The sequence below is a fragment of the Podarcis bocagei genome (genome assembly GCF_964188305.1).
Source record: "Podarcis bocagei genome assembly, chromosome: 1".
In the NCBI taxonomy this organism is placed as follows: domain Eukaryota; kingdom Metazoa; phylum Chordata; class Lepidosauria; order Squamata; family Lacertidae; genus Podarcis; species Podarcis bocagei.
The window spans coordinates 42399732-42424879 of NC_138125.1; the positions used below are offsets into that span (position 1 = coordinate 42399732).

The window sequence follows — 25148 nt, forward strand, 5'->3', positions numbered from 1 at the left end:
ATCTAATCTCCTTCAAAATATAATCCAAAATACCAGCCTGTCACAAGAACTGTGACGCATATGAGTTATTGGTCACATTGCTAGAAAAAACACATACCGTACTTCAAACTTTTAGCATGTTTCTGAACTATGTTACTATTTTCTTATTGATCTGCTAAACATTAACAAACTGCTTGGCCAATGGAATATGGTTGAAAAGATTTCTCCCAACATAACTTTGTATTTGTACTGTAATAGGACTATAGTTCAGTGGTATCTCTGCATTTAGAAGGTCCCAGTTTCAGATTGTGACACCTCCAGATTGTGGTCAGAAAGACTTCTGTTTGAAATCCTTGCAAGCTGCTGCAAGCCAAAGTAGGTAATACTGAGCAAGATTTGACAAAATGTTCCTACATACTGAACCAGTAAACACTCTAAAATACTAGATTACACTATTGAAAGTTCAAATGCTGGTGTAAATATTAGTATGAAATAAAACACATCCAAATAAATTAATAAAAGTAAATAAAACAATTTCAATTTGCATGTAATCCAATTATCATTTTTGATATAATGAGATATTGCGTTAACAATTGATTAAAAGTTGAGTGTTGCACCTAAGAGTGCATTCAGATGTGTTAGATTTGCTGATTATAATGCTAGAGCTTCCATCCAATTTTCAAATGTTCCTTTCATACCGCAGGACCTGCTGTGTTATGGAACAGTGGGTTTGGGGCTGATATAGACCCATGCTATGCTAAATTTTATTTACCCTAATGGGTATGCTGTGACACAATAGGTAAAGGATCCATGGATGGTTCAGTCAAAGGTGACTACAGGGTGGTGGTGCTCATCTTGCTTCAGGCAGAGGGAGCCAGCATTTGTCTACAGACAGCTTTCCAGGTCATGTGGCCAGCATGACTAAACCGCTTCTGGCGCAACAGAACACCGTGATGGAAACCAGAGCACACGGAAACACCGTTTACCTTCCCACCGCAGCAGTATTTGTTTATCTACTTGCACTGACATCCTTTCAAACTGCTAGGTTGGCAGGAGCTGGGATAGAGCAACAGGAGCTCACCCCGTCATATGGATTTGAACTGCCGACCTTCTGATTGGCAAGCCCAACAGGCTCAGTGGTTTAGACCACAGCACCACCCGCGTTCTCCTGTGACACAATATCATCACTGGACAACGTCACCACTAACCCCATGAAAACAGCAGGAAAGAACTGTATACAGTGGTACCTCTGGTTAAGAACTTAATTCATTCTGGAGGTCCGTTCTTAACTTGAAACTGTTCTTAACCTGAGGTACCACTTTAACAAATGGCACCTCCCACCGCCATGCGATTTCTGTTCTCATCCTGAAGCAAAGTTCTTAACCCGAGGTACTATTTATGGGTTAGCGGAGTCTGTAACCTGAAGCGTCTGTAACCCAAAGCGTCTGTAACCCAAGGTACCACTGTACTGGTATACTGCCCCAAATTTCATCACTTTACTCCCATGATCTGAGTTAAAGGGACTGAAAATTGATTTTTTTCTGGAAAATGTGCATTAGAAATGTGCTGTATTCCATTAGTTTTCTACAAGTGGTTTTTACTCATATGAAACCTCAATTTTAATGAAGAAATTACCAGCTAGGGAAATGTCAGAAAAAAAATAGAACAAACTGCCATGTGAATGAAGCCCTAGCGAATGTTATTCTGAGAAGTCAAGCACTGTGTGTCTCTGCTTTGTGCTCAAGAAGAGCACTTTATATGGAACTTTCCTAATACAGAGTTCTGTCCAACAAAGTTGTCCCATTGCAGGGGGTTGGACTAAATGGCCCTTGGGGTTGCTTTCATCTCTACATTTCCACAAACCTATTATCAGCGCAAGGACTTCTGCCTGTATAGGAGGACTTCCTCTCCCTGTGCTCTCCCAAATCTGTTCTAGATTATTCCTCCAACTCTCTAGGGCAGATTTGGGGGAGAAGGTATAGAGAGGGGAGGGAGAGGAAGTGCCCTCTGTGCACATATAAATAACATTTTTCCTAAGTGCTCAATGTTATTCATCCATATTAATATCACAGTCCACAAACTGAGGGGATACTATATTTTTAAAGTAGGTTACCAAAGACCACCCAGTGAGATATTTGCATAAAACCAAATAGAAGGAGGAGGAGGAGGAGGAGAAGAAGAAGAAGAAGAAAGAGCTTAAAATACAGTGGTACCTTGGATTACATATGCTTCAAGTTACAGACACTTAAGGTTACAGACTCCACTAACCCAGAAATAGTGCTTCAGGTTAAGAACTTTGCTTCAGGATGAGAACAGAAATCGGGCTCCAGCGGTGCAGTGACAGCAGGAGGCCCCATTAGCTAAAGTGGTGCTTGAGGTTAAGAACAGTTTCAGGTTAAGAATGGACCTCCAGAACAAATTAAGTTCTTAATCCGAGGTACCTTTGTATATAAATTGGAAATTGGCATGATTTACAAAGCTTTTAAGATCAGTTTTATATTATTTAGCACAGAAAACATTTGTTTCTAAATGTGGATTTTAACCAAAACATTTATTGCCTGTTTTTTGCTTTCATATCTAGTTTGACATACTGTATTATTGATAAGAGTATGATAGATGAGTGTGTACTAGCAGCACTGCGGAAGCTAGGGACACAGTGATTACATTATGGCTCTTTCTAATTTAATTTAACCATGCTACATGCATAATATGCTCAATTCCAGTTCCAGGTCATTTTGGCGTACACTGTTCAATATGCTCTTTCTTTCTCAAGCAACAGCAAAAGCAACAGGCAATTGCTTTTACCATGTACAGTACTTATGAAACATCTGACGAGATCATACATCTCAATAGGATTTTGACAAATGTGATGCAAAAAGATCATGGTTTCCCATTTCCATAATTGTCAGTACTGCTAGTTCCATGGAAAACGCCTTTGCTTTTCTTTCATATACAAAATTATCTAGATGTGTCTCTGTTTTTTACAACTACCCAGTTTTTCCATGAAAGTGACAGGAATTTAGCAGCACACCCTATTTAACTGATGCAGTACCTCATACAATCTGGCCAACAGATAGCCTGTGGCTCTACAAGTGTTCTTCGACCACAGATCCCATCATCCCTGACCGCTGGCTGGGGCTCATGGGAGTAGGAGTCAAAGAGCTCCGGAAATGCCACAGGAGGAGCTCTGTGCTAACTACTTAGGCTGCATAATCTTCAATACAGCTTAAAGTCTAGCCACATGCAATGCCACTGGAGTCGGACAATGTCCAAAATTAAAAGATGTGTAATAAAAATGTAAGTGTTATTTATAAGGGCCATCTTGTGCTGAATGCTGAGCCTGTGTATAAGCTTGACCAAATCACACGTTCTCAAGATGATTTCACGGTCTATAATATGGAAGCATACAGAAAAACAATTCTTCTCAATACTTAACCCGTGAAGGACAATAACATGTCATGTGGCTAATTCTTGTTGCTTAGGCAGAACAACCAATCAGGGCTAGAAATTCTTGTGGAAACCGATAAGGCAATCAAGCATGTTCTTTTCCTAGAGTCTAATACTTCAACTGAAGAAAATTCCTTACAAAATCAATTATCTTCTTCTTGTTATATGATACAGCACCCAGACCCCAAAACTATTTCAAGGTACATAGCATAATTTATTCCTCTTGCCCTCCCCAAAATACTGATGTGCTTCCAGATGGGGTAGAACTAGAAGCTGTCATTCAGTGCTCTTCCACTATAAACTACATACAGAATTACAATTGCTTTCCCACACTTCAAGGGTTATAGTAGTAATAATAATAATAATAATTTATTATTTATACCCCGCCCATCTGGCTGGGCTTCCCCAGCCACTCTGGGCGGCTTCCAAAAGAATATTAAAATACTATAATACATCAAACATTAAAAGCTTCCCGAAACAGGGCTGCCTTCAGATGTCTTCTAAAAGCCTGGTAGTTGTTGTTCTCTTTGACATCTGGTGGGAGGGTGTTCCACAGGAAGGCGCCACTACCGAGAAGGCCCTCTGCCTGGTTCCCTGTAACTTGGCTTCTCGCAGTGAGGGAACTGCCAGAAGGCCCTCGGTGCTGGACCTCAGTGTCCGGGTAGAACGATGGGGGTGGAGAAGCTCCTTCAGATATACTGGACCAAGGCCGTTTAGGGCTTTAAAGGTCAGCACCAACACTTTGATAGGGCTTTGTGTGTGTTTGTGTGTGTGTTTATGTACATTCCACTATTTTCCACCCACACTACTGAGGGAGACACAGCTGTGTGGGTATGGAAGGGGCAGTTCCCCTGACCATACTGTTTTTTGTTTTTGTTTTAATCAATTTGATCAAATTTCAAAAATTATACTAATGTAGTTTTATTTAGGCTCTCTTGTCCACTTGATTTAAATGATTGGGTTTTTGTTTTTTGAAGTCTGGATCCAACCTATTATGTTTGTCCACTCTCTTACACAAACTTACTTGAAATTTATTTAATTACGCATTAAAGCTCTAAGGATGCTGGGAAAAGCTATCTTATCTGGAGACACCTATTATTATCCTCTCTTTATTTAAAAATATTTATAAACCACCTTCCCACAGTAGAGAAAACAAGACAAGTATGAAACAGGCTTCAAGCTGACATGCAAAATAAAACAATTTGCCAAAAATAAAAACAGAAGAGGTGCCAAGCATTTTTCTTCAAGGAGGCTTTTCCATAGACTGGGTGTCACCCTGATAACTACCTACCTAGGTTCCATAAGTGGGGAGGTCCAGAGCAGAGCATCATAAGCAAGCCTTCAAAATTTTTAGCTCAGTAGTTCCCAAACTTCCCCCTCCACACACATAAACCACTTGAAAATTCCTTAAGGTCTCAGTGGACCACTTACTAATATTCTTCTGTCTGATGTGGCCATTGTGCTAGATGTTATATGATTTTTTAACTGCATTTTTATTTCTTCTTTTATTTCCAACATTGCATTTTATTGTATTGCAATTTAATTTCATAGAATTTAAACTATATGTGTTATTCACAGATGTGACACAAACCACTGGAATGAAACTAGTGAACCCCTGGTTTGGGACCACAGTTTGGTGGTCCTACTTTAGTGTTTGGCCATTGTAGGCTTTATAGGTCAACACCAGTGCTTTGGAGAAAAAAAATGGGTAAAAGAGAAGAAATGCTGGCATTTGAGAGGAAATGCTGTTCTATCACTTTTCCTTTCTTTTGACCAGAATCATTATGGCTCTGGTCAGATGTTACTTTTTAAATCTGGTTTTGGGGGGAGTGGGTGTCAGGCTTTTGGATAATATTACGTTGTTCTCGTTCACTCTCTTCCCAGCCAACTGCTGGTCTAAGCTTACATCAAAGGATTCAGAGTTTAAATTATTAGAGCAGAACTGTTCAAGGAAGAAGAAATAAAACTTGGCAACCTCTATCAGAGATCAAAACGGAGCTCTATGCATGCAAAATGATATATACTTCCACCATGAGCAGCAAAGCAGACAAGTTGATTTGTGAACCTTGCCCAGCTCATATAAAGCGTCAAAGGGATGACTCAGAACATAAGGTTGGAGATCACCAAGATAAGCCACAATGCATCTGTGTAGCGTCTCAAGTACAGGCAGTGATAGTTTTTGAAAACAGAAGCAAAATGAAGTAGAGGACCATGAAAAGCATTGAAAAAGTACAGTGGTACTTCTGGTTAAGAACTTAATTCAGGTCCGTTCTTAACCTGAAACTGTTCTTAACCTGAGGTACCACCATAGGCACCGACTCCATGGGGCCTGAGGGGGCCCGAGCCCCCTCAAAAATTCGTTTGGGGGGCTCCGCCCCCCCCATAATCTCAGGCGCCCCTCCAGCAGAGCGCCACCGCCGCCCCTCTCCCAGCCCAAAATGCACAGGGTCGGGCTGCATGCCTCCTGCCCTCCCTCCCGAGCAAAAGCTCCACCCAATTTCCTTCGGAGCTGATTAATAGGCGCAGCACGCTCTCCCCTATTTGCTCACGAGGAGGCGGCGCCACTTTATCTGCATATTCATGAGCTTCTTTATTATTCATGAGCTTTCGCGGGCTCCCCCAATGTTTTTTATAAGTCGGCGCCCCTGGGTACCACTTTAGCTAATGGGGCCTCCTGCTGCCACTCCGCCGCCGCCGTGCGATTTCTGTTCTCATCCTAAAGCAAGTTCTTAACCTGAGGTACTATTTCTGGGTTAGCGGAGTCTGTAACCTGAAGCGTATGTAACCTGAAGCGTATGTAACCCGAGGTACCACTGTAGTTAGGTTTTTATTCATAGTATTAAAAGGCCAGTATTTTCTAGCTGGTAAAACAGTAATACGTTTCACATGCAGACTATAAAAAAACTGTTCAAATACTTTAAGACAAATCTTTGGATAAAAATCAGTTTCCCATCTTCCTTTATGGCATACCATGATGACTACTGTGGTACCTCAGGTTACATATGCTTCAGGTTACATACGCTTAAGGTTACAGACTCCACTAACCCTGAAATAGTACTTTGGGTTAAGAACTTTACTTCAGGATGAGAACAGAAATCGTGCTCTGGCGGCGCGGTGGTGCGGTGGCAGTGGGAGGCCCCAGGTTAAAGACAGTTTCAGGTTAAGAACGGACCTCCAAAATGAATTAAGTACTTAACCTGAGGTACCACTGTATATAAAGATGAAACAGTAACATTTCAATAGAAGGAATGCATTAAATACTCAAATTTTTGGCAAAAGGTTAGCAATCATACCACATGAAAACAGCTGGCATAAAACCTACACTATTTTGGAAAAGCAACAACATTACTGTGCCAAATTCTTACAAATACTACTGAGATTAAGTTGTTTCAATGAAGTCAACAGTAACCTGCATTTCCCCCCTTTAACTCCATTTTTGGTTACAAAGTTTCTTGTTTGTTAAGGGTAAATTGTGCATTGGCTGTTTGCATGTTGCTTTTCACAAGGATACCATCTAGTAATCTATGGCTAGCCTTATGCATGATGCCACAGTCTTTGCTAATACAGTTAATTGTATTGACCCTGAGGTCATGACCCAATGGTGCATGTTTAAATTAGCAAAACTTGTTTAGCTTTTTAGTGCCTGTTCATTCCGCAGAATCTCTTTTAAGTTAGTTATCTGAAGCCACTGCTCAGTTCAGCTGCTTGCTGTTTAAATTATAATGTTTGAGATTGGTGCAATCATCTTCCATACTTTGAAAAAACACTGTTCTTTCTGTATATATTCCCTGTGTACAAGACTCTCAGCTGAAACATAATTTCTGATCAGGAGGGCTTATGGCTCAAGCCCCATCATATCTGATTCCAGTGGCATTTGACCTTCTAATATCTGGAGATGACCATCTGTCATGGATGCTTTAGTTGAGATTCCTGTATTGCAGGGGTTTGGACTAGATGACCCCTGGGGCACCTTCCAACTCTACAATTCTATGATTCTATGAGTCTGACAGTATCTATGTTAGAAGATCTTGGTCAAAACAGTAATGCCAAACAGATATGCCCTTATAATAAAAAGTGCTTTTCTGGTCATACCTTACTGAAAGACTAGGCAGAAGAGACTTTCAAACTGCCTAGCAGTTCTTCAAAATGGGGGTATTTAGAAATGGCTATTTCTAAATGCCTAAGTGCTTATTTAAAATGTCATTGAGATTTATTCCCAAATGAGGCTATGCTGCTTGGGAGAGCACCAGATTGGTGAAGGGCTGCATTAGATGAATAACACACCCTTCACTGTGTATAGCATCACATCTGCTCTATTTAAGCAAAACAGAAAGCTTTTCTCAAAGCAAAACAAAACTCAATAACGCAAGGCTTGATATTATAAAAGATATTACAGCAAAATACATCTACCTACTCTAAACTGCAGGCCCAAAAGCATGGGAAAGATTCAGCTGATCTCAAAGTCCAAAGGAAAAAAAATAAAAAATAATAATAATTGCAGGCAGAAGGAAACGCCAATAGCCTCGGGATACAGAGGTCTGACACGGAATAGCTATTTAAGAGAAGGGTTCTCCCCCCCCCCCTCCTCCAAGTTAACAAGCTATACAAAGGGCACATTATAGAAATCGTGTTCTAACAGCTTATGGATGCCTGTGTTTACAGTTTCCCAGGCAAAACAAGCTGTAGGTTCGAGGGTGCCTATGGCAAAATGCCCTTCCAAGGCGCCTCCTTCATCACACTCCTCTCCCTGCCTTACTTAAACAGTGGGCACCAAACCTTCTAACCAGCCCTGGTGACTCCCAATGGAAATTCCACAATGCTCCTGATATAGCAGAGCAACACCACATCAGGGGCATGTGGGGAATTCGAATGGTGGCTCTTGACTCAGTTGCAAAGCACAGGAAGGGATACTTGTTCGTAGCGATCACAGCACCATTTCTGGAAGTGTAAACCAAGGGCTTCTTTCAGTGCAAAGCCTGCATCAAGATTTCATTATTATAAGCTGATATTAATAAACTAATGCATTGTAGCTTGCCAGCCACAGTCGTTTTGTGTTGATGATGTGTGCTAGTCAGTTCTGCTTGCTCAATGCAATGAAAGAACCAGTGCTGCGTTGAAATGCCTTTGAATGTCAGTAGCTAGGAATCACAAGTGATGTTGCACTCAGATCCTGTTTGCGGGACTTCCCATAGGCATCTGGTTGGTCACTGTGAGAGCAGGAAGCTGTACCAGATGGGCAATTGGTCTGATCCAGCACAGCCCTTCTTATGTCTTTCTAAAATCTGTTGTCTAATTTTTTCAGTGTCTGCCCCTGCCAGCCCTGTGAAAGGGGCTTTCATTTTTCTGCCTCATTTCCAGGGCCCAGAATTTGATTAGAATTTCAATGAGTTGGGAACCTTGAAATTAAGTTACAGTATTGTTGCAATGTGGCTGGGGGGAGTGTGTACATTTTAAAAAGAATTTTTTATAGTACCCATCTCTTCAGCACTCTGCAGCCTCCCTAGATGTCGACGGTTCCTGATCTAAAAAAAAACCCTACACGAGGAATGACCTCATGATGGTTTTCCCTGGGCATTAATGGGCGTTCTGGCTGCAGAGTGCAGACCACTAATGAGGCGATTTGTCAAATGAAAGAAGGTTCCCTCACAAACAGCCCTCAGCGAACTCAAAAATAAGGCATGTACAAAAAAAACCCCCAAACCTGCACCCCACCCTTGAGAATTTTATTTTTTTCTCTTTTGAAAATTTTTGAATGCAATTTCTTTTCTGATTAATTTGTGAGGAATGGTTGTTAAAACATGGGAGAATTTTTCAGCACAGCGTTTCAAGGAACTAAAGTATCCCAAAAATTTATTAAAGTAAGGGACTGCATCTATAATATCTATTCTAGAATTCCTAAAGCTGTGGCTTTCAAACTTTCCTCTTCAGAGAGCTGTTTCCTCATCAAATCATCTGTCAACAAACCTTGTACAGGGCAGAAGAGTCTGAAACACATTCTGCAATGGCACAAAGCAGCACTGATCAGGCCTGTTGGGCACAACCAATGCTCTGTGCCCATGACATGTGCACCCTAGCACACACCCAATATACCCCTGCAGGCATGTTACGGAGGAACATGGGTAGCAGTGGGCAAGCTCTCTTTCAGGGATGTTCATCTACCATTGCTAATCTTATCACTGAGGAAAGCCTCTGAAAAACTGCAAGGTTCCCTGAAAAATAGTGGCCACACAATAATATTTTAGATTTGAAATTAGTAGACATTGTGGCATTAACATGACATCATTCTTCTACATTCAGTTGTTACCGTTTCTCCATATGGGAATTTTCATTTTATTATTTCCAGCTTCTCGGTCATTCTTAAAGCCTATTAGGAGGCTACAGATGGTATCTTCAGGGGGTGGGGGTGGAGAGAAGAGCCTTCATCACAAGACTGGGTTCCTGGAAGTAGTAGCTGTGTTTTGTTTTGCAAACACAATACACTAGTAGTTTCAACCTCTGAAACTTCACACCTCTGCAAATTTTTTACTCAAAATAATTCTGTGAATGAAGCTGAGAGGTGTTGATTGGCCTGTGGTCAGCCAGTCAGCTTTGTGGTTGTATAGGGAATTGAACCTAGATATTTATACTCCAAGTCCAGCTTTCTAACCACAACACCACACTGGTTCAAGCTCAACCGAGACCATCCATTTCACCTTCTTCTATACCAATCCTCACAAGGGCAGGGGAATTGATATAAAGAGGCACTTTCACTGGCTTACACTCCTCAAGGACGGCAATGCATCACATCGATCTTTGATTTGTTCTACCTTTTTCATTTTCTGAGTGAAATATTTGTAACTTGCTCTCAGCATTTCAAAGATGGAAATCTTAAAAATCCAGATGCATTTAAATAAGAGATCATAAACAAGTTTTGCATTTGCACAGTAAATTATGAAACAGCATAGCTTATTATAAAAAGTACTTCTAATTATCTAATACATCTATTACTGATCCCCCCTCCAAAAATACTTTCTAGTTAAGGAAGGGAATAAGGTTTTTGACTGGAAATCCTCCCCCCAATGTACTAAGCATCACAGCTTAATTAACCATCAAAAGTAACTTAAAAAAAATAAATACTGGGAGCATTGACTTGGTTGCTTTGAAAGAGGATTTATTCATATCAACATCTGATAACAACATTGTTGTTAACAAATATCTGGAAGATGTGTTAAAAGCCCTACATTCTTGTAACCGGCTGTGCCGAAGAGAATACGTGTGCCTGCTATTGATTTTTACACAGATCTAGGCAAATTATTGTGACATACAAATGCAATTAGCAAGAAGCCTAAAGCCAATAGCTCTACATCATCAGGGATAATGAATTGTAGCAGTCTGAAGGCACTAACCAAAAATGTAGCACTCTAGTAACACAAACAGCTTCTGTGGTGCTGGTTATATCAAGCAAGTCAGAAAGGAAAGCTCAACTGGGAAGCCTTTAAAAAACCTACCGTACTTGGCCAAACATTGCTATTATGATCATCAGGTCCCAAGGCAGGTTACATCAATTTAAAAATCTGTAGTAAAAACAGTTGAAAACCAATTCCAGTCACAGGAATAGGGTGTGTCTTCAAAACACACATCTCAGGTATCAAAAGCCAAGGTAAAGAGGTATGTATTCAGCATTTGCCAAAAGCTGTACAGTCGTACCTCGGCTCCCGAATGCCTTGGGAGTCAAATGTTCTGGCTCCCAAACAATCGAAAACCAGAAGTGAGTGTTCCAGTTTTCGAACGTTCTTTTGGAAGCCGAAAGTCTGGCGGTGCTTCCGTGGCTTCTGATTGGCTGCAGGAAGCTCCTGCAGCCAACCAGAAGCCATGCCTTGGAAGTCAAATGTTTTGGAAGTCGAATGGACTTCCGGAACAGATTCTGTTCAGCTTCCAAGGTACGACTATATATGGAAGGTGCCAGATGCACTTCTGTGAGGAGGGAATTTAACAATTTATGGACTGCCACATAAAATGCTCTTTCTTGAGCCACCATCACTCCACACCTCAGAGGACAGTGAAACTACCAAGAGGGCCTCCTCTTAACACCTGAGAGGGTCTGTAGCAACAAAGGGCGGGGCTCTCTCAGATATTTGGAGCCTAGGTTGTTTAGGGCTTTAAATACTAGCATGAGCCTTGAAATGAACTGGCCAGCAATGCAGCTGTTTAGAACTGGGGTTAAAATCATAGAATCATAGAGTTGGAATAGACCACAAGGGCCATCGAGTCCAACCCCCTGCCAAGCAGGAAACACCATCAGAGCACTCCTGACATGTGGTTGTCAAGCCTCTGCTTAAAGACCTCCAAAGTAGGAGACTCCACCACACTCCTTGGCAGCAAATTCCACGGTCAAACAGCTCTTACTGTCAGGAAGTTCTTCCTAATGTTTAGGTGGAATCTTCTTTCTTGTAGTTTGGATCCATTGCTCCGTGTCCGCTTCTCTGGAGCAGCAGAAAACAACCTTTCTCCCTCCTCTATATGACATCCTTTTATATATTTGAACATGGCTATCATATCACCCCTTAACCTCCTCTTCTCCAGGCTAAACATGCCCAGCTCCCTTAGCTGTTCCTCATAAGGCATCGTTTCCAGGCCTTTGACCATTTTGGTTGCCCTCCTCTGGACACGTTCCAGTTTGTCAGTGTCCTTCTTGAACTGTGGTGCCCAGAACTGGACACAGTACTCCAGGTGAGGTCTGACCAGAGCAGAATACAGTGGCACTATTACTTCCCTTGATCTAGATGCTATACTCCTATTGATGCAGCCCAGAATTGCATTGGCTTTTTTAGCTGCCGCGTCACACTGTTGGCTCATGTCAAGTTTGTGGTCAACCAAGACTCCTAGATCCTTTTCACATGTACTGCTCTCAAGCCAGGTGTCACCCATCTTGTATTTGTGCCTCTCATTTTTTTTGCCCAAGTGCAATACTTTACATTTCTCCCTGTTAAAGTTCATCTTGTTTGTTTTGGCCCAGTTCTCTAATCTGTCAAGGTCGTTTTGAAGTGTGATCCTGTCCTCTGGGGTGTTAGCCACCCCTCCCAGTTTGGTGTCATCTGCAAATCTGATCAGGATGCCCTTGAGTCCATCATCCAAGTCGTTGATAAAGATGTTGAATAAGACCGGGCCCAAGGCAGAACCCTGTGGCACCCCACTGGTCACTCTTCTCCAGGATGAAGAGGAACCATTGATGAGCACCCTTTGGGTTCGGTAGTCAGCCAGTTACAAATCCACTGAGTGGTAGCATAGTCAAGACCGCATTTTACCAGCTTCTTTACAAGAATATCATGGGGCCCCTTGTCAAATGCCTTGCTGAAATCAAGGTAGGCTACATCCACTGCGTTCCCTTCATCTACCAGGCTTGTAATTCTGTCAAAAAACGAGATCAGGTTAGTCTGACATGACTTATTTTTCAGAAATCCATGCTGACTATTGGTGATCACAGCATTCCTTTCTAGGTGCTCACAGACTGTTTGCTTAATGATCTGCTCCAGAATCTTCTCTGGTATTGATGTCAGACTGACTGGGCGGTAATTATTTGGGTCCTCTCTTTTCCCCTTTTTGAAAATAGGGACAACATTTGCCCTCCTCCAGTCTGCCAGGACTTCGCCTGTTCTCCAGGAATTCTCAAAGATGACTGCCAGTGGTTCTGAGATCACATCTGCCAGTTCTTTTAATACTCTTGGATGCAGTTCATCTGGCCCTGGAGACTTGAATACATCTAAACTAGCCAAGTATTCTTGTACTATCTCCTTAGTTATTCTGGGCTGTGTTTCCTCTGCTGAATCATTTGCTCCAAATTCTTCAGGTCGGGCATTGTTTTCTTTATCGGAGAAGACTGAGGCAAAGAAGGCATCGAGGAGTTCAGCCCTTTCTGTGTCCCCTGTTTGCATTTCACCATCTTCTCCTCTGAGTGGCCCCACTGTTTCTTTGTTCTTCCTTTTGCTACGGACATACCCATAAAAGCCTTTTTTGTTGCTTTTAACCTCTCTAGCAAGCCTGAGTTCATTCTGTGCTTTAGCTTTTCTGACCTTGTGTCTACATGTGCTGGCTATTTGTTTGAATTCCTCTTTGGTGGTTTTCCATTTTTTGTACACATCCTTTTTAAATCTTAACTCAGTTAAAAGTTCTTTAGATAGCCACCCTGGCTTCTTTAGGCACCTTCCATGTTTCCGTCTCATTGGTATTGCCTGAAGTTGTGCTTTTACTGTCTCCCTCTTAACAAACTCCCAGCCATCATGAACTCCCTTTCCTTTTAGTATTACTGTCCATGGGATCTCACCCAGCACTTCCCTAAGTTTTATGAAGTCGGCTTTCTTAAAGTCAAGAAATTGAGTCCTAGTATGCTTGGCTGCTCCTTTCCGCTGTATAGTAAACTTCAGAAGAGCATGATCACTCGCGCCTAATGATCCTTCCACTTCTACCCCACTAACCAGGTCATCAACATTGGTTAGGACCAGATCTAAAATGGCTGTTCCTCTTGTTGCTTCTCCCACTTCCCACCACCCTTCTTAGTAATACCCCTCCCCACCTTCTCACTATATAGAAGGATCTGGCAACTTCTGTTTCAGTGTATCTGAAGAAGTGTGCATGCACACGAAAGCTCATACCAAGAACTAACTTAGTTGGTCTTTAAGGTGCTACTGGAAGGATTTTTTTTTTTTTTGACTATGTCAGACCAACACGGCTACCTATCTGTAACTATCAAAGGAAGTATGACTTCACAAGACTACCCATCCCATGCTTCAAACCCTGCTTTGCTATTCTGAGGAGGGTTTGTTGGTATTTTTAAAAAGCTTGGGAGAGGCAAATTTGACAGGAGGCAATATTTGCCACTAGTCAAATATAGCTATTTGAATGGATAGCTGCTCTGATCAACAGATTTTAAAATGATAATGCTTTCTAATTCTGTGGGCTTTATGATGTTTTGAGACACTTTATTGTACTGTTTCTACTTCAAATGTATTCAATTTATTGTTTATATTATAGTGTTTAATTTTGGTGTTGGGTTTTTACAGAATGCTTTGTGAATTTTTTTTTCTTTATGAAAAGCAGTACACAAATTACCGAATGAACGAATGAATGTGAAAAGCTAAGACCCATCCAGGAGGGCATCTTAACCCAATTTCCCAACAGTTGGCAATGTCATGGGGAGAAGTTGCAGTATTGCCCCCCCCCCCCAAGGCTTCTTAAATTAATTTTGTAGTGTGCCACAGAATGGCTCTGCAGTTGATTGCACGCTGCCAAACTAATATGAGCAGTGGATCTTAGAGATCCCCAAGACCTATTGCAGGAGAAGGTTGACAGTCCTGGGCCAGATAAACCATTGCAGCAGCATATCTAAAACACAGTCTTCCTAGTTCATTTGAATGATTCAGGTCTACTGCAAAACAGATGGGAAGTGGGTTGCACCCTTTGGCACATTAAAAAATGTGCAGCATTGAGAAGTATAATCACTGAACTGGGCTGCCAAGGGTATTTTGTAAGCATGAGAAATCTTTCACCTTTCCGTACAAGATGGCACATACCATCACAAGTGGGCAGGCTTGTGTCGGAAAAGGGGAACCATCAGATACAGTGGGCCTAAACAAATTAGGAGTTTAAAGGTCATCACCAGCACTTTCAAGGGAGAAAAAGCTGTCTTTTTCACATTTTCACCCCAGGCAAAGTTTTGCACATACAGGTGTAGTAGATGGTTCAATTCATACCAAGGGAGATGGCAGAACAAATGAAGATTCCGGCATTCTTTTAGAATGAATACATATCAATCTGGGATACTAGTTTTGAAATTGTACTTGGCAATGTATTCCATGCTTGGGCTGCTCGTGCACAGCAATGATGGGGGCAAATAGGAACAGAATTCTTCCTTAAGATTCTCCTGGGGTTCTTGGTCCAGCCCCCCCTCTCGTCCATGCTGCTAGTGGGATAGGCCAGCAGGCTCCACCACAGACTAGGTGCATTCATTAGAGCTCCTGTATGCACAAGGGCAGTCGTGGGAAACCTAGAGGCTTCCCAATTTGGCCTGTAAGGTTATCTTGACTAAGCCACACCCACCTGCCACACACTTCATGCCATATATACAATATCAGGTAAGGTTGTGGGCACTGCCAATCTGAGCTTCCATGGGGCTCCACATGACTTGATGATCATGAGGGCTTGCAAGGGCCTTGTGCACAGCGCTTGACAGCACTCGACAAACACTGCTAGCACTTTATGGAGTGTACCCATGTGGTTTCATTTCAAACCACCATGCAGGGGAACACAGGACACCTGATGTCATTGTGACATCAGGTGATTGACAAGTAGACGGTCCCCCCACCATAAAACTTGATCATCCAAAAAGACCGTCCAAGTGTTGCAGCCTGAGTATCTGTATCTACAAAAATAACTAACAATGGGAGTACTGTATCACTCTACAAGGTGACTCACTTCAAACTCGACATTGTTATTTTGTAGGTGGATTATCACTGTTTTTTAAAAGGTTGGGAGTGGTAAATTTGACATGCAGATGAGTAGGAGAGGGAGGCAAATTTGGCAAGAAGAAGAGTGGGAGAGGGAAGTGCTCAACTTCATCCTGGTCTACACATTTCCCACTTCAAATCCCTCCCCATCCCCCAATGTGTGCTTCCTTTTCTTTTTGATCCCCATGGGACAGGGGAAATAACCTGTGAGTCATCTGAAGCAGAAAAAATTGTGAGCAGGTAAACCTTTAAGCATCCACTCTTCCTCAATTCCTTCTTCATTCACTCAGTCTCCAATATATTTTGGGTTAACTTTTGAATTTCCTAAATATGCTAGATATCTGAATACTTTGATGATCCTCAAGTATCACAATCTCTTTTCCTAGGGACAGTTTTAACTGTCTCCCTTCCACAATATGGGAAAGGCAATATCTAAGTAGTCAAAACTTTGGGCCACGTCTTTTTTGAATGCAATCATAATAGAGAAGAATATAACAGATTTAAGTTCCCTTATGGAGAAAAAGACCCTTGAAGGGCCTGGAATCTTTCTTGGCTAGTACAAACAAGTTAATAATAGATTTAGTGGCCATGTTCCTCTTCTTTGCTCAAGTGCATCATGAGATGATACTTTCAATTCAACTGCAATTTGTATCTCATATTTTTATTTTTGTATCATATTGTATTTTAAATAAGTACCGGTATTTGTTTTAACGATCATGCTTTTTAGCTATGTATGTCTGTTTTAGCAGGTCTGTTGCGATATACTAAATGACAGATTGACTTCATTCCAAATTCTTCCCCAAACCCCAACAGCTGCTTTCCTTTTCTTACAAAAATGCACTGGGGCTCTAATAAGTGCATTTGTTCATAACATGTAATTAGCACCTGTCCTCTACTTACTGATGTGACATTTTTGACACTCTACATTTTAGGATGCTTTGTTCTGTGAGGCACCTCAGTCTGTTGCTCCACCTTCAACTCTAACCACAGAAGGATGCCACATCATCCCCAGTGTTTATATGTTTTTTGGCAAAATCAATAAAGTATAAATGAGCCGGAGATAATCTCGACATACAGCAAGAGAGGCAAAACCAGGATCGCAGTTGCACATGATTCTTCCATCGATGCTCTTTTCACTAGACTGTCTAAAAAGTCCCTTTCCTTATGCTGACTTGCATCATAGCAAGTACTTTGAACTTGGTTAGACTGGAAAGAGAGAAAAGCAGATATCTATATCTATCTGCTTCTAGTGTATGCACCTCAAAAAAAGTAAAAAATCACCAAGTTTCCCCCCCTTCAACTAGTTATTTGCGTGTGTTGCTACATTACACCCAGGGACATGCAAATACTGCCATTCAAAGCAGGGCTGGTCTGCTGCCTGTTTCCCAGTGTGGCTCCCGTAGCACCTTGAGTGTTAATAGACTGCTGGAGAGACTGTAAACATTAATCATGTGCTTTCCGCTCTCTAGCCCACCTAGAGCACGAAGGGGATCCGCAGCCGCTTTAGGGAAGACAAACTGTGTGCAGCTACCTCTTACCCTCTTCGGGTCCCGCGCTCGGCCAGGCTAGAGCTACAGTGGCAAGGAGGGGAGCCCCTTGTGCAGTTGCAATTGGTGATCCAGAAAGCCACATCATGCATTAGGAAATGCGGCTAATAAGAGCTGCAGGAGAAAACCGGCGTGATGCAGGAAGGACAGGCGATGGCAGATGTTTGCATTGGGGGGAAAGAAAGGTGCTGACCGTACGGATTTCATCTCTTCCCTGGAGCTGAATGTCGATTTTTGGGGAGGGGAGCAAAGTCTGCTTCCTTCCCTCCATATCTTGGCAAGAGACGACACTGCAGGGAACTTGGGGAGAGAGAGTTACCCCCACAGACAGACAAATAAAGGGTTGTTATTTACCTTGTGAGAAGTGCAGCCCGCTCCTGGGCTCAGCTATTGCCGCAGGTGCAGAGGAAAAGAGAGGATGCCCAGTCCTGCTTCTGCGGCTGCCTTCTGCTAAACTCACACCCCCCGCCCGCCCTTGGTCCCCAGGCAGTCGCTGCTGCTGCTGCTGCTGCTGCTGCCTCACATTGAACTCCCCCTTCCCCCTTAAGACGCGCTCGCCTTCCCGACCCATTCACAACCAGAGCGGCTGTGCGTGTGTGCGGCAGCTTCAACCAAGGGGAAAACTGACAGGGCCGCTGACCAATCTGAAGGCGGAGCAGTCCGCCGGCTTGACTAAGAGGCCAATGGCTCTGCCGCAGAGGACGCCAGACGAACCAATGGTGGGCGGGCGCAGTGGGTGACGGACCCCAGGACAGGGACACAGGCGCCCATAGCAGACTCCAGGAGACATTTATGTATGAGGGCCTATTCAGGAGCCGGTCACCACCCTGACACCACGCCTTCTTGAAAGGTCTCCTAGAGCACCGCATCTTCCTGCTACTCCAGAGCATGTGTTTGTGCAGGATCTTTCTTCAGTTCATGCTAAAACACAAACTCACACAATAAATATTTTGAGAGCTTTTGGATTTGGAACTGGGTTAGTAAAGAAGGACGAAATCCTCTCTAAAGGGTGATCTTTTAGTTTTTATTTTATTGAACAGTACACAGGATTGACACACACACACACCCTCAAAGTGTATCAACACAAAAACACACTTAGTGGGTGTGCCTTGCCCCATAATTATTTATATGGTATATAATGTGTTAGCTGTGTTAGAAAAAGTAACAAACAGGTCCCTCCCAAAGTAGCTGAGCGACTTACAGCTTTAAAAATGTAAACTACTTTCCAAGGTAAATGTGCAGCACTAACGACAATTCTCAGACGGCATTACTTCTACATAAATTGTTCTTGACATTCATAATCACCTAAAAAAGTTAAAAACAATGTATATATTGCTGCCTGTATGCTCACTGCCTTATAGTTTTTTTATTAATTCTCACAACAGTTTTTTGAAAACACTTCATTAGTATTCCCATTTTACAGTGGGAAGCTGAGGCAGAGAGAAAGTGGCAAGTCCAAAGGGGAGCTTCAAGAACAAAAATTTAAACTAAAGACCACAGTGAAGAAAACCATAGTTAATTCCAGGTGTTGAATGGAGTTGTGGTTGCCACTAGTTCTGAAATGTGGTAACTTCAAAGAGTTTGCAGTTCAGCACCAGGGACTACTGTTCAAGGGTAAATATGATCATTATTGGTAGCTGCCCTGGAAATACTAATGTTCAGGATACATATTTGTAAAATAAATAACAGAGATGTTCAGATTGTGGCAAGCTTAAAATATTGCTGCTAGATATAGTAAGTCCTTACGTTCAAGAGGGGTCTCTTGTAGTTTATTATTTTCCAAAGGAAGTAAACCACATACATTTATTCCCACAAAGAGAAGGAAAGGCAATGTGCAAAGTAACCACTATGAAATGATTATGTCAATCAGAAATGTAGGGCACATGGAGAGCAAAACCTAATCTCTGAGAGGTTTCCCCTTTATCTGCACTCAGCTACATAATCAGCTTTTCATCTCAACATAGGATAAATGCAACCTGCCTGCTGCTTCATTTACCCTATATAGAGAGAGCTGTGGTAGAATTGTATGAATCAAATAGCCACAGAGTTTGAATGAAATTGCCTTAAGTTCCCCCAAAAGAGTCCCATCATTGTTTCCGACTTCCAGAGCTCTACAACATGCAAAATGTTCAAGTCTTTAATTGCATTTCAGACATCAGGAACGTTACTTCCTAACAGTTCAGTCCTATATATTTTTACTCAGAAGTAAGTCTCAGTGACTGCTTATTCCCAATAAAGTGTGTGAATAGAACTGCAGCCCAAGTGAAGCATTTTTAGCTCCTACAAACAAGATAGTTAATTGCCTAGAACTACGAGTCAATGGTATGTAATTCAAGGATAGCAGCAGTATTGATGAAGAGGAATTCTATGGATAATCTAGTTCAGAGCACTCAAAATAAATCAGTACAACAGTTTAATTGAATAGGACTGAACAAGGTTGGTTCACTATGGATTCTTCTTTATGAAAATGAATTTGCTGTTTTTCATGGAACACCATCTTTCGTAGAAATATTAACTTGTTTGTACAATAAGTAACAAAGCTCAATCTATGTGCCTGATTAAAAAAATGTAATTAACACAAGGTTCTTGTTTTCCACAGCAAACATCCCCACCCTCACTTAAAACTGCATTATGGGAGAGCAGCAGAGAGAAGAGTCAGAACAAGGAACAACATTCAGAAAGTAGTTCTGCTTAAAGTCTACCACAATAAGTTACTCTGTGTAAGAGAAAGTGATGGAGGAAGTGCACATCACTAAATTTAATAATCAGAGGGATTTATAAAAGGTAGCTGCCTTTTCTTCTAATTTTAGAAAATATTTTCTCCTCATAGAACTTAAAATGCTGTACTCAGTAATGCTAGTGTAATTTCTTCCAGAATCAACAGGGATTTGGGTTTTATATATATATAAATTAGAGCAGCATTTCAATCATTTGCACTCATTTGCTCACTAATAATCTAAGTTCAGCAATGGAATCTAGGAAAGTCACTGCCAGTCAATCTAGACCAGGCATAGGCAACCTTGGCCCTCCAGATGTTTTTTGGGACTACAATTCCCATCATCCCTGACCACTGTTCCTGTTAGCTAGGGATCATGGGAGTTGTAGTCCTAAAACATCTGGAGGGCCGAGGTTGCCTATGCCTGATTTAGACTATAGCTGGGCAACCTGTTTCAGCCCAAGAGCCACACTGGGAACCTTCAGTGGGGTTTAGACCCTCTTATGGATCAGTAACTGGTTAAGAAACAAGAAGCACAGAGTAGGAATAAATAGGCAGTTCTCCCAATGCAGAGATATAAAAAGTGGAGTCCCCTATGAACTGGTATGGGGACCAGTGCTTTTTAACTTGTTCATAAATGAACTAGAATTAAGAGGTGTGCTGTGAGGTAACAAAGTTTGCTGATGATACTAAATTGTTCAGGATGGTTAACAATTGTACAAGTTGTACAATTGTAACAAGTTGTAAGGAGCTCCAAAGAATCATGGAACTGTAGAGTTGGAAGGGTGGGGTCATGTAGTCCATGGGGTCTGAACTGGCAGTGATTGACTAGGAATGAGACCTTGGGGTCATAGTGGAGGGCTTGATACAGACTTAGGGCTCATACGCATTTCTGTTTGTCCTGTGACTTCTTGGCATCTGTCTGTGCATGCCTCTCTTCACGCAGGCAAGCAACTTACAACATCATACGTTTAAGTCAGGACTGATGGAACATTTTTATTGTTAATGTGAGCTGGCGATGCTTTTTCTTGTTGTTGTTATATACACAAAATTTAAACAAATAATTGCTTCTACATCAGTGCTATGTTAGAGTAAAAAAACAAAACAAGCAAAAACAGTTTCCCAACCATGGCTTAAAATAATAAAAAAAATGAACACATACAAGTTTCACATTTTAAATCACTAAAATCATCGTTTAATCTCATGACTACGGAATAAAAAAGGGTTGGCTTCTGTCACTCTGGCGTTAAACATATTTAGGGGGCATGGTTGGAGAGAGGCTTGTGGGGCTGCATTCAGCCACTGAAGTTCCTGTTTCTGACTTACAGGATTCTGGAAGAGATACAACTGGAAAAAATACACACTCCAGGTTACAGATCCTCTCAGGCCATTGCACACAAACACACCCTGGGTTCTTCAAGTGGTAGAGAGATATTACTACTATTAATTCTTCTTCTTCTTCTTCTTCTTCTTCTTCTTCTTCTTCTTCTTCTTCTTCTTCTTCTTCCCTCACAGAGGTGACCCAAAGTGACTTACAAATGATGGTTGCATGGTCTGGGTCAGTACGTGTGATGGTGTTGCAGTTCAAAAGCAGAAGGATTAAGCATTAGTATTAGCATGCCTTTGGGAATCCCATGTTGGCATCACTTTAGTCCCGGCTTTTGAGTAAGGCTTTTGATTGAACATAGTCTTTGTCTGCCTTCTGGCTTACCGTTCTCTGTGAATAACTACAATCAATGGGATTTTGATGTGCACAAACTGTCTGTAGTACTGCAGCATGGTTAATAAATTTAAGGTGCACACTGATCTTGTATAGATTTAATAATCACATGCCTGGAAAAGGGCATAAATTGCAAGTGGCAATAAATCACAAGCATCGTGTCCCTTTCTTTAGTATGCTAGAAGGAAAACCAAAACAGAAGCAGCAATAAGGACAACTACTATGCAGCATGAAAAGGTGTTGAAAAATAACACTCCAAAGTTGACAAATTTTGGCTTGGCTTACTAGCCAGTGTTTATTTGTGGTCAGTGGTTCCCCACCCATGTATATGCCAGAGAATACGAGGAACTGGAGTGATGTTTTTCATTTTGTAGTGGAATCTTGAGCAGGCAGAAACAGCACTAGTTCAAATTGAACAGTTTTCTGCTCCAAAGCTCAAGGTAATGCAGACCCCGCCTCTCCCCACTCTCTGAAATCAGAGGAAGGGAAGGGTATCATGCAAAGGAGAGACCCCCTCCTCCCTTCTTCAGAATAAGGAGGCAGGGATTTCAATGCACTGAGCAAGGGGCATCACCAGAGAGCCTGATTATATATGGGGTTTAGATTTAGTAATCATTTTTAGACTGGCAAGTTTGTGGCTAGGCATTCACAATAATCAGAGATTTACCTGAAAGGGGATTACTAGCTAGACAAATCCCATTAAAGTCAATGGGATTAAATTAAAGAAGAAATTTTACTCTTGTGTCTATGTGCTTGCTGCAGCTTGAAATTTACCAAGCTTGAGAAAAGCTGAACATGTTAATGCCTCACATCCAAAACCAAGAAATACATTGACATTGCCAACTGGAGCGCATTAATGTTGATTAGTGAGATGTCTTAGTTTGACCAGTTTATGGTGCATCTTTTTAGCAAACTTTGCCAAATCTTGCCATCAGGAAATACATTATGGTAAAAAGAGTAGGTTTGTTGACACGTTTAGCCACGGCTTTTTAGAAGCAAGTGTAATTAATTTCAATAAACAAGGTTGCTTAGCACTGTAGGATATGATTTGGTGGGAGGATGTAACAGTTGTAAAGGCATTTAGATGATGATGATGATGATGATGATGATGATGATGTTGATGTTACTATTTATACCCCATCCACCTGGCTGTGTTTCCCCAGCCACCCTGGGCAGCTTACAGAATATATAAAACATAATAAAGCATCAAACATTGAAAATTTCCCAATACAGGGCCTTCAGGTGTCTTCTAAAAGTTATGTAGTTCTTAATCTCCTTGACATCTGAAGGGAGAGAGTTCCACAGGGAGGGTGCCACTACCGAGAAGGTCTTTTGCCTGGTTCCCTGTAACTTCACTTCTCGCAAAGGGAACCACCAGAAGACCCTCAGAGGAGGACCTCAATGTCTGGGCTGAATGATGGGGGTGGAGACACTTCTTCAGGTATACTGTTGTTCACACAAAAGAGAGGTTGAAGTTTTGATAAAGGGCCAAATAAATAAAAATAGATGCTGCTATGGTTGGACGGTGTTCTTGAACCTACCAACATGAGTTTGACCAAACTGTGGGAGGCCGTGGAAGACAGGAGTGCCTGGTGTGCTCTGGTCCATGGGGTCACGAAGAGTCGGACACGACTAAACAACAACAAAAACTATCTATTTTGCATGATAAATTACTGTATTTTTAAAGTTATTGTCATAGATCTGATTGCTTCTGTTTTCTTTCGACTTTCTGGCCTGTATCACATTTTCATTAACCAAGTAGCATGGTAAGAAAAAATATTAATACCGTATTTTTTGCTCTATAAGATGCACCAGACCACAAGACGCACCTAGTTTTTGGAGGAGGAAAACAAGAAAAAAAATATTCTGAATCTCAGAAGCCAGAAGAGCAAGAGGGATCGCTGCGCAGTGAAAGCAGCTATCCCTCTTGCTGTTCTGGCATCTGTGATAACTGCGCAGCCTGCATTTGCTCCATAAGACGCACACACATTTCCCCTTACTTTTTAGGAGGGAAAAAGTGAATCTTATAGAGCAAAAAAATACGGTAATTATTAACAACTGAAAATAATAATTCATAAGGGGCACAAAACTTTCCACAATATTTGTTTGCATGTGACAGAGTCCCTATAGTACTCAAAGAGGCTAGTTTCCTCCCCCCCCCATTCATTTTTAGATCCACGTCTCTATAAACATGCACTGGGTGGGGCTTGTTACCAATCAAAATATTCCTTTGGACACTAAACTCGTCCTTTTATTAGTTTTCAATGCAGACATTCTGAAACTCCCCACAAAAGATCTGGTACTCCATCATTTGACAGTGGCACAACTCACCATCAGAAATTATGTGTAGACTTTGGAAGGCAACCTCTGTGAAATCTGGTTTACAAAACTATACATATCAAAAAGAACATGGATATTTTAAAATTTCAACTTACTATACAAATTAGCTCTATAACTAGCTAACTCAGTGCATCTCACTTTTTTTCAGGAGAATGGAACAGGATGCATTCTTAGAACTAATTAAAAAAAATGACAGCATTGGCTGGTCAGGTCATATGACTTGTCTATTATTGCCACCCAGTGGAAGCAATCACAAGTTTATCTTCAAAACATTGCTAAGTAGAAGACTGAAATGTAACAGAAGCAATTTCATATTGCAAGAACTAATAAAACAAGCTTTAAACTCACATTATTCACTTTGAAGTGCAAACAACCGGCTTTTGCCATACAACAGAAAATAAAACAAATATACCGTAATCTGCACACATACAAAGTCTTCTTTATATCTGACATTCTCATGGCAGATTCAGTAACAAATCCATGGGCACCATATCGTAGAAAAGGAAAAGAATCACTTTCCCTTGGCAAGATAGTCTTACACCTACTTACTTCTTTAATATTTTATTTAAGAAACCTGCACTGGTTTCTGGTCTATGGTGCTTGGCTACTGAGTGTTCAGTACACGCAAGGTGTCAAGTATCTCACAGAGAGGTGAGCAATTGCAGCACTGGTTTAGTCACAGCAAAAAATATCTGGAGCTATCTTCTTCTCAGGTCCCAGACAAAATATGACGTTCTTTATTTTGTTAGATCAGCCAGGGGAGGAAGCTCAACCGTGGCAGAACGGCTATTACATAACTCCCTCTCTGTTTTCTTCATTACTTGACCTTGCTCTATGGATTGCATTCGTAACAAATTACTCACCCTTAACAGCAGGTGCACTGTAACATTCTGTGAAAGCTGTGGTCTCTCACAAGAGAT

At 41.5% G+C, this 25148-nt stretch overlaps 1 protein-coding gene across 1 annotated transcript in view; it reads right to left on the minus strand.

The window, feature by feature from the left end:
- Window positions 1–17920, minus strand: part of LOC308595004 (formin-1-like) — a 179669-nt gene extending 161749 nt beyond the window's left edge. Inside the window, exon 1 of the mRNA XM_081208762.1 lies at window positions 17807–17920. The gene's annotated coding sequence lies outside the window, so the exon portion shown is untranslated. The remainder of the gene's footprint in view (window positions 1–17806) is intronic.
- Window positions 17921–25148: the final 7228 nt, after the last annotated feature.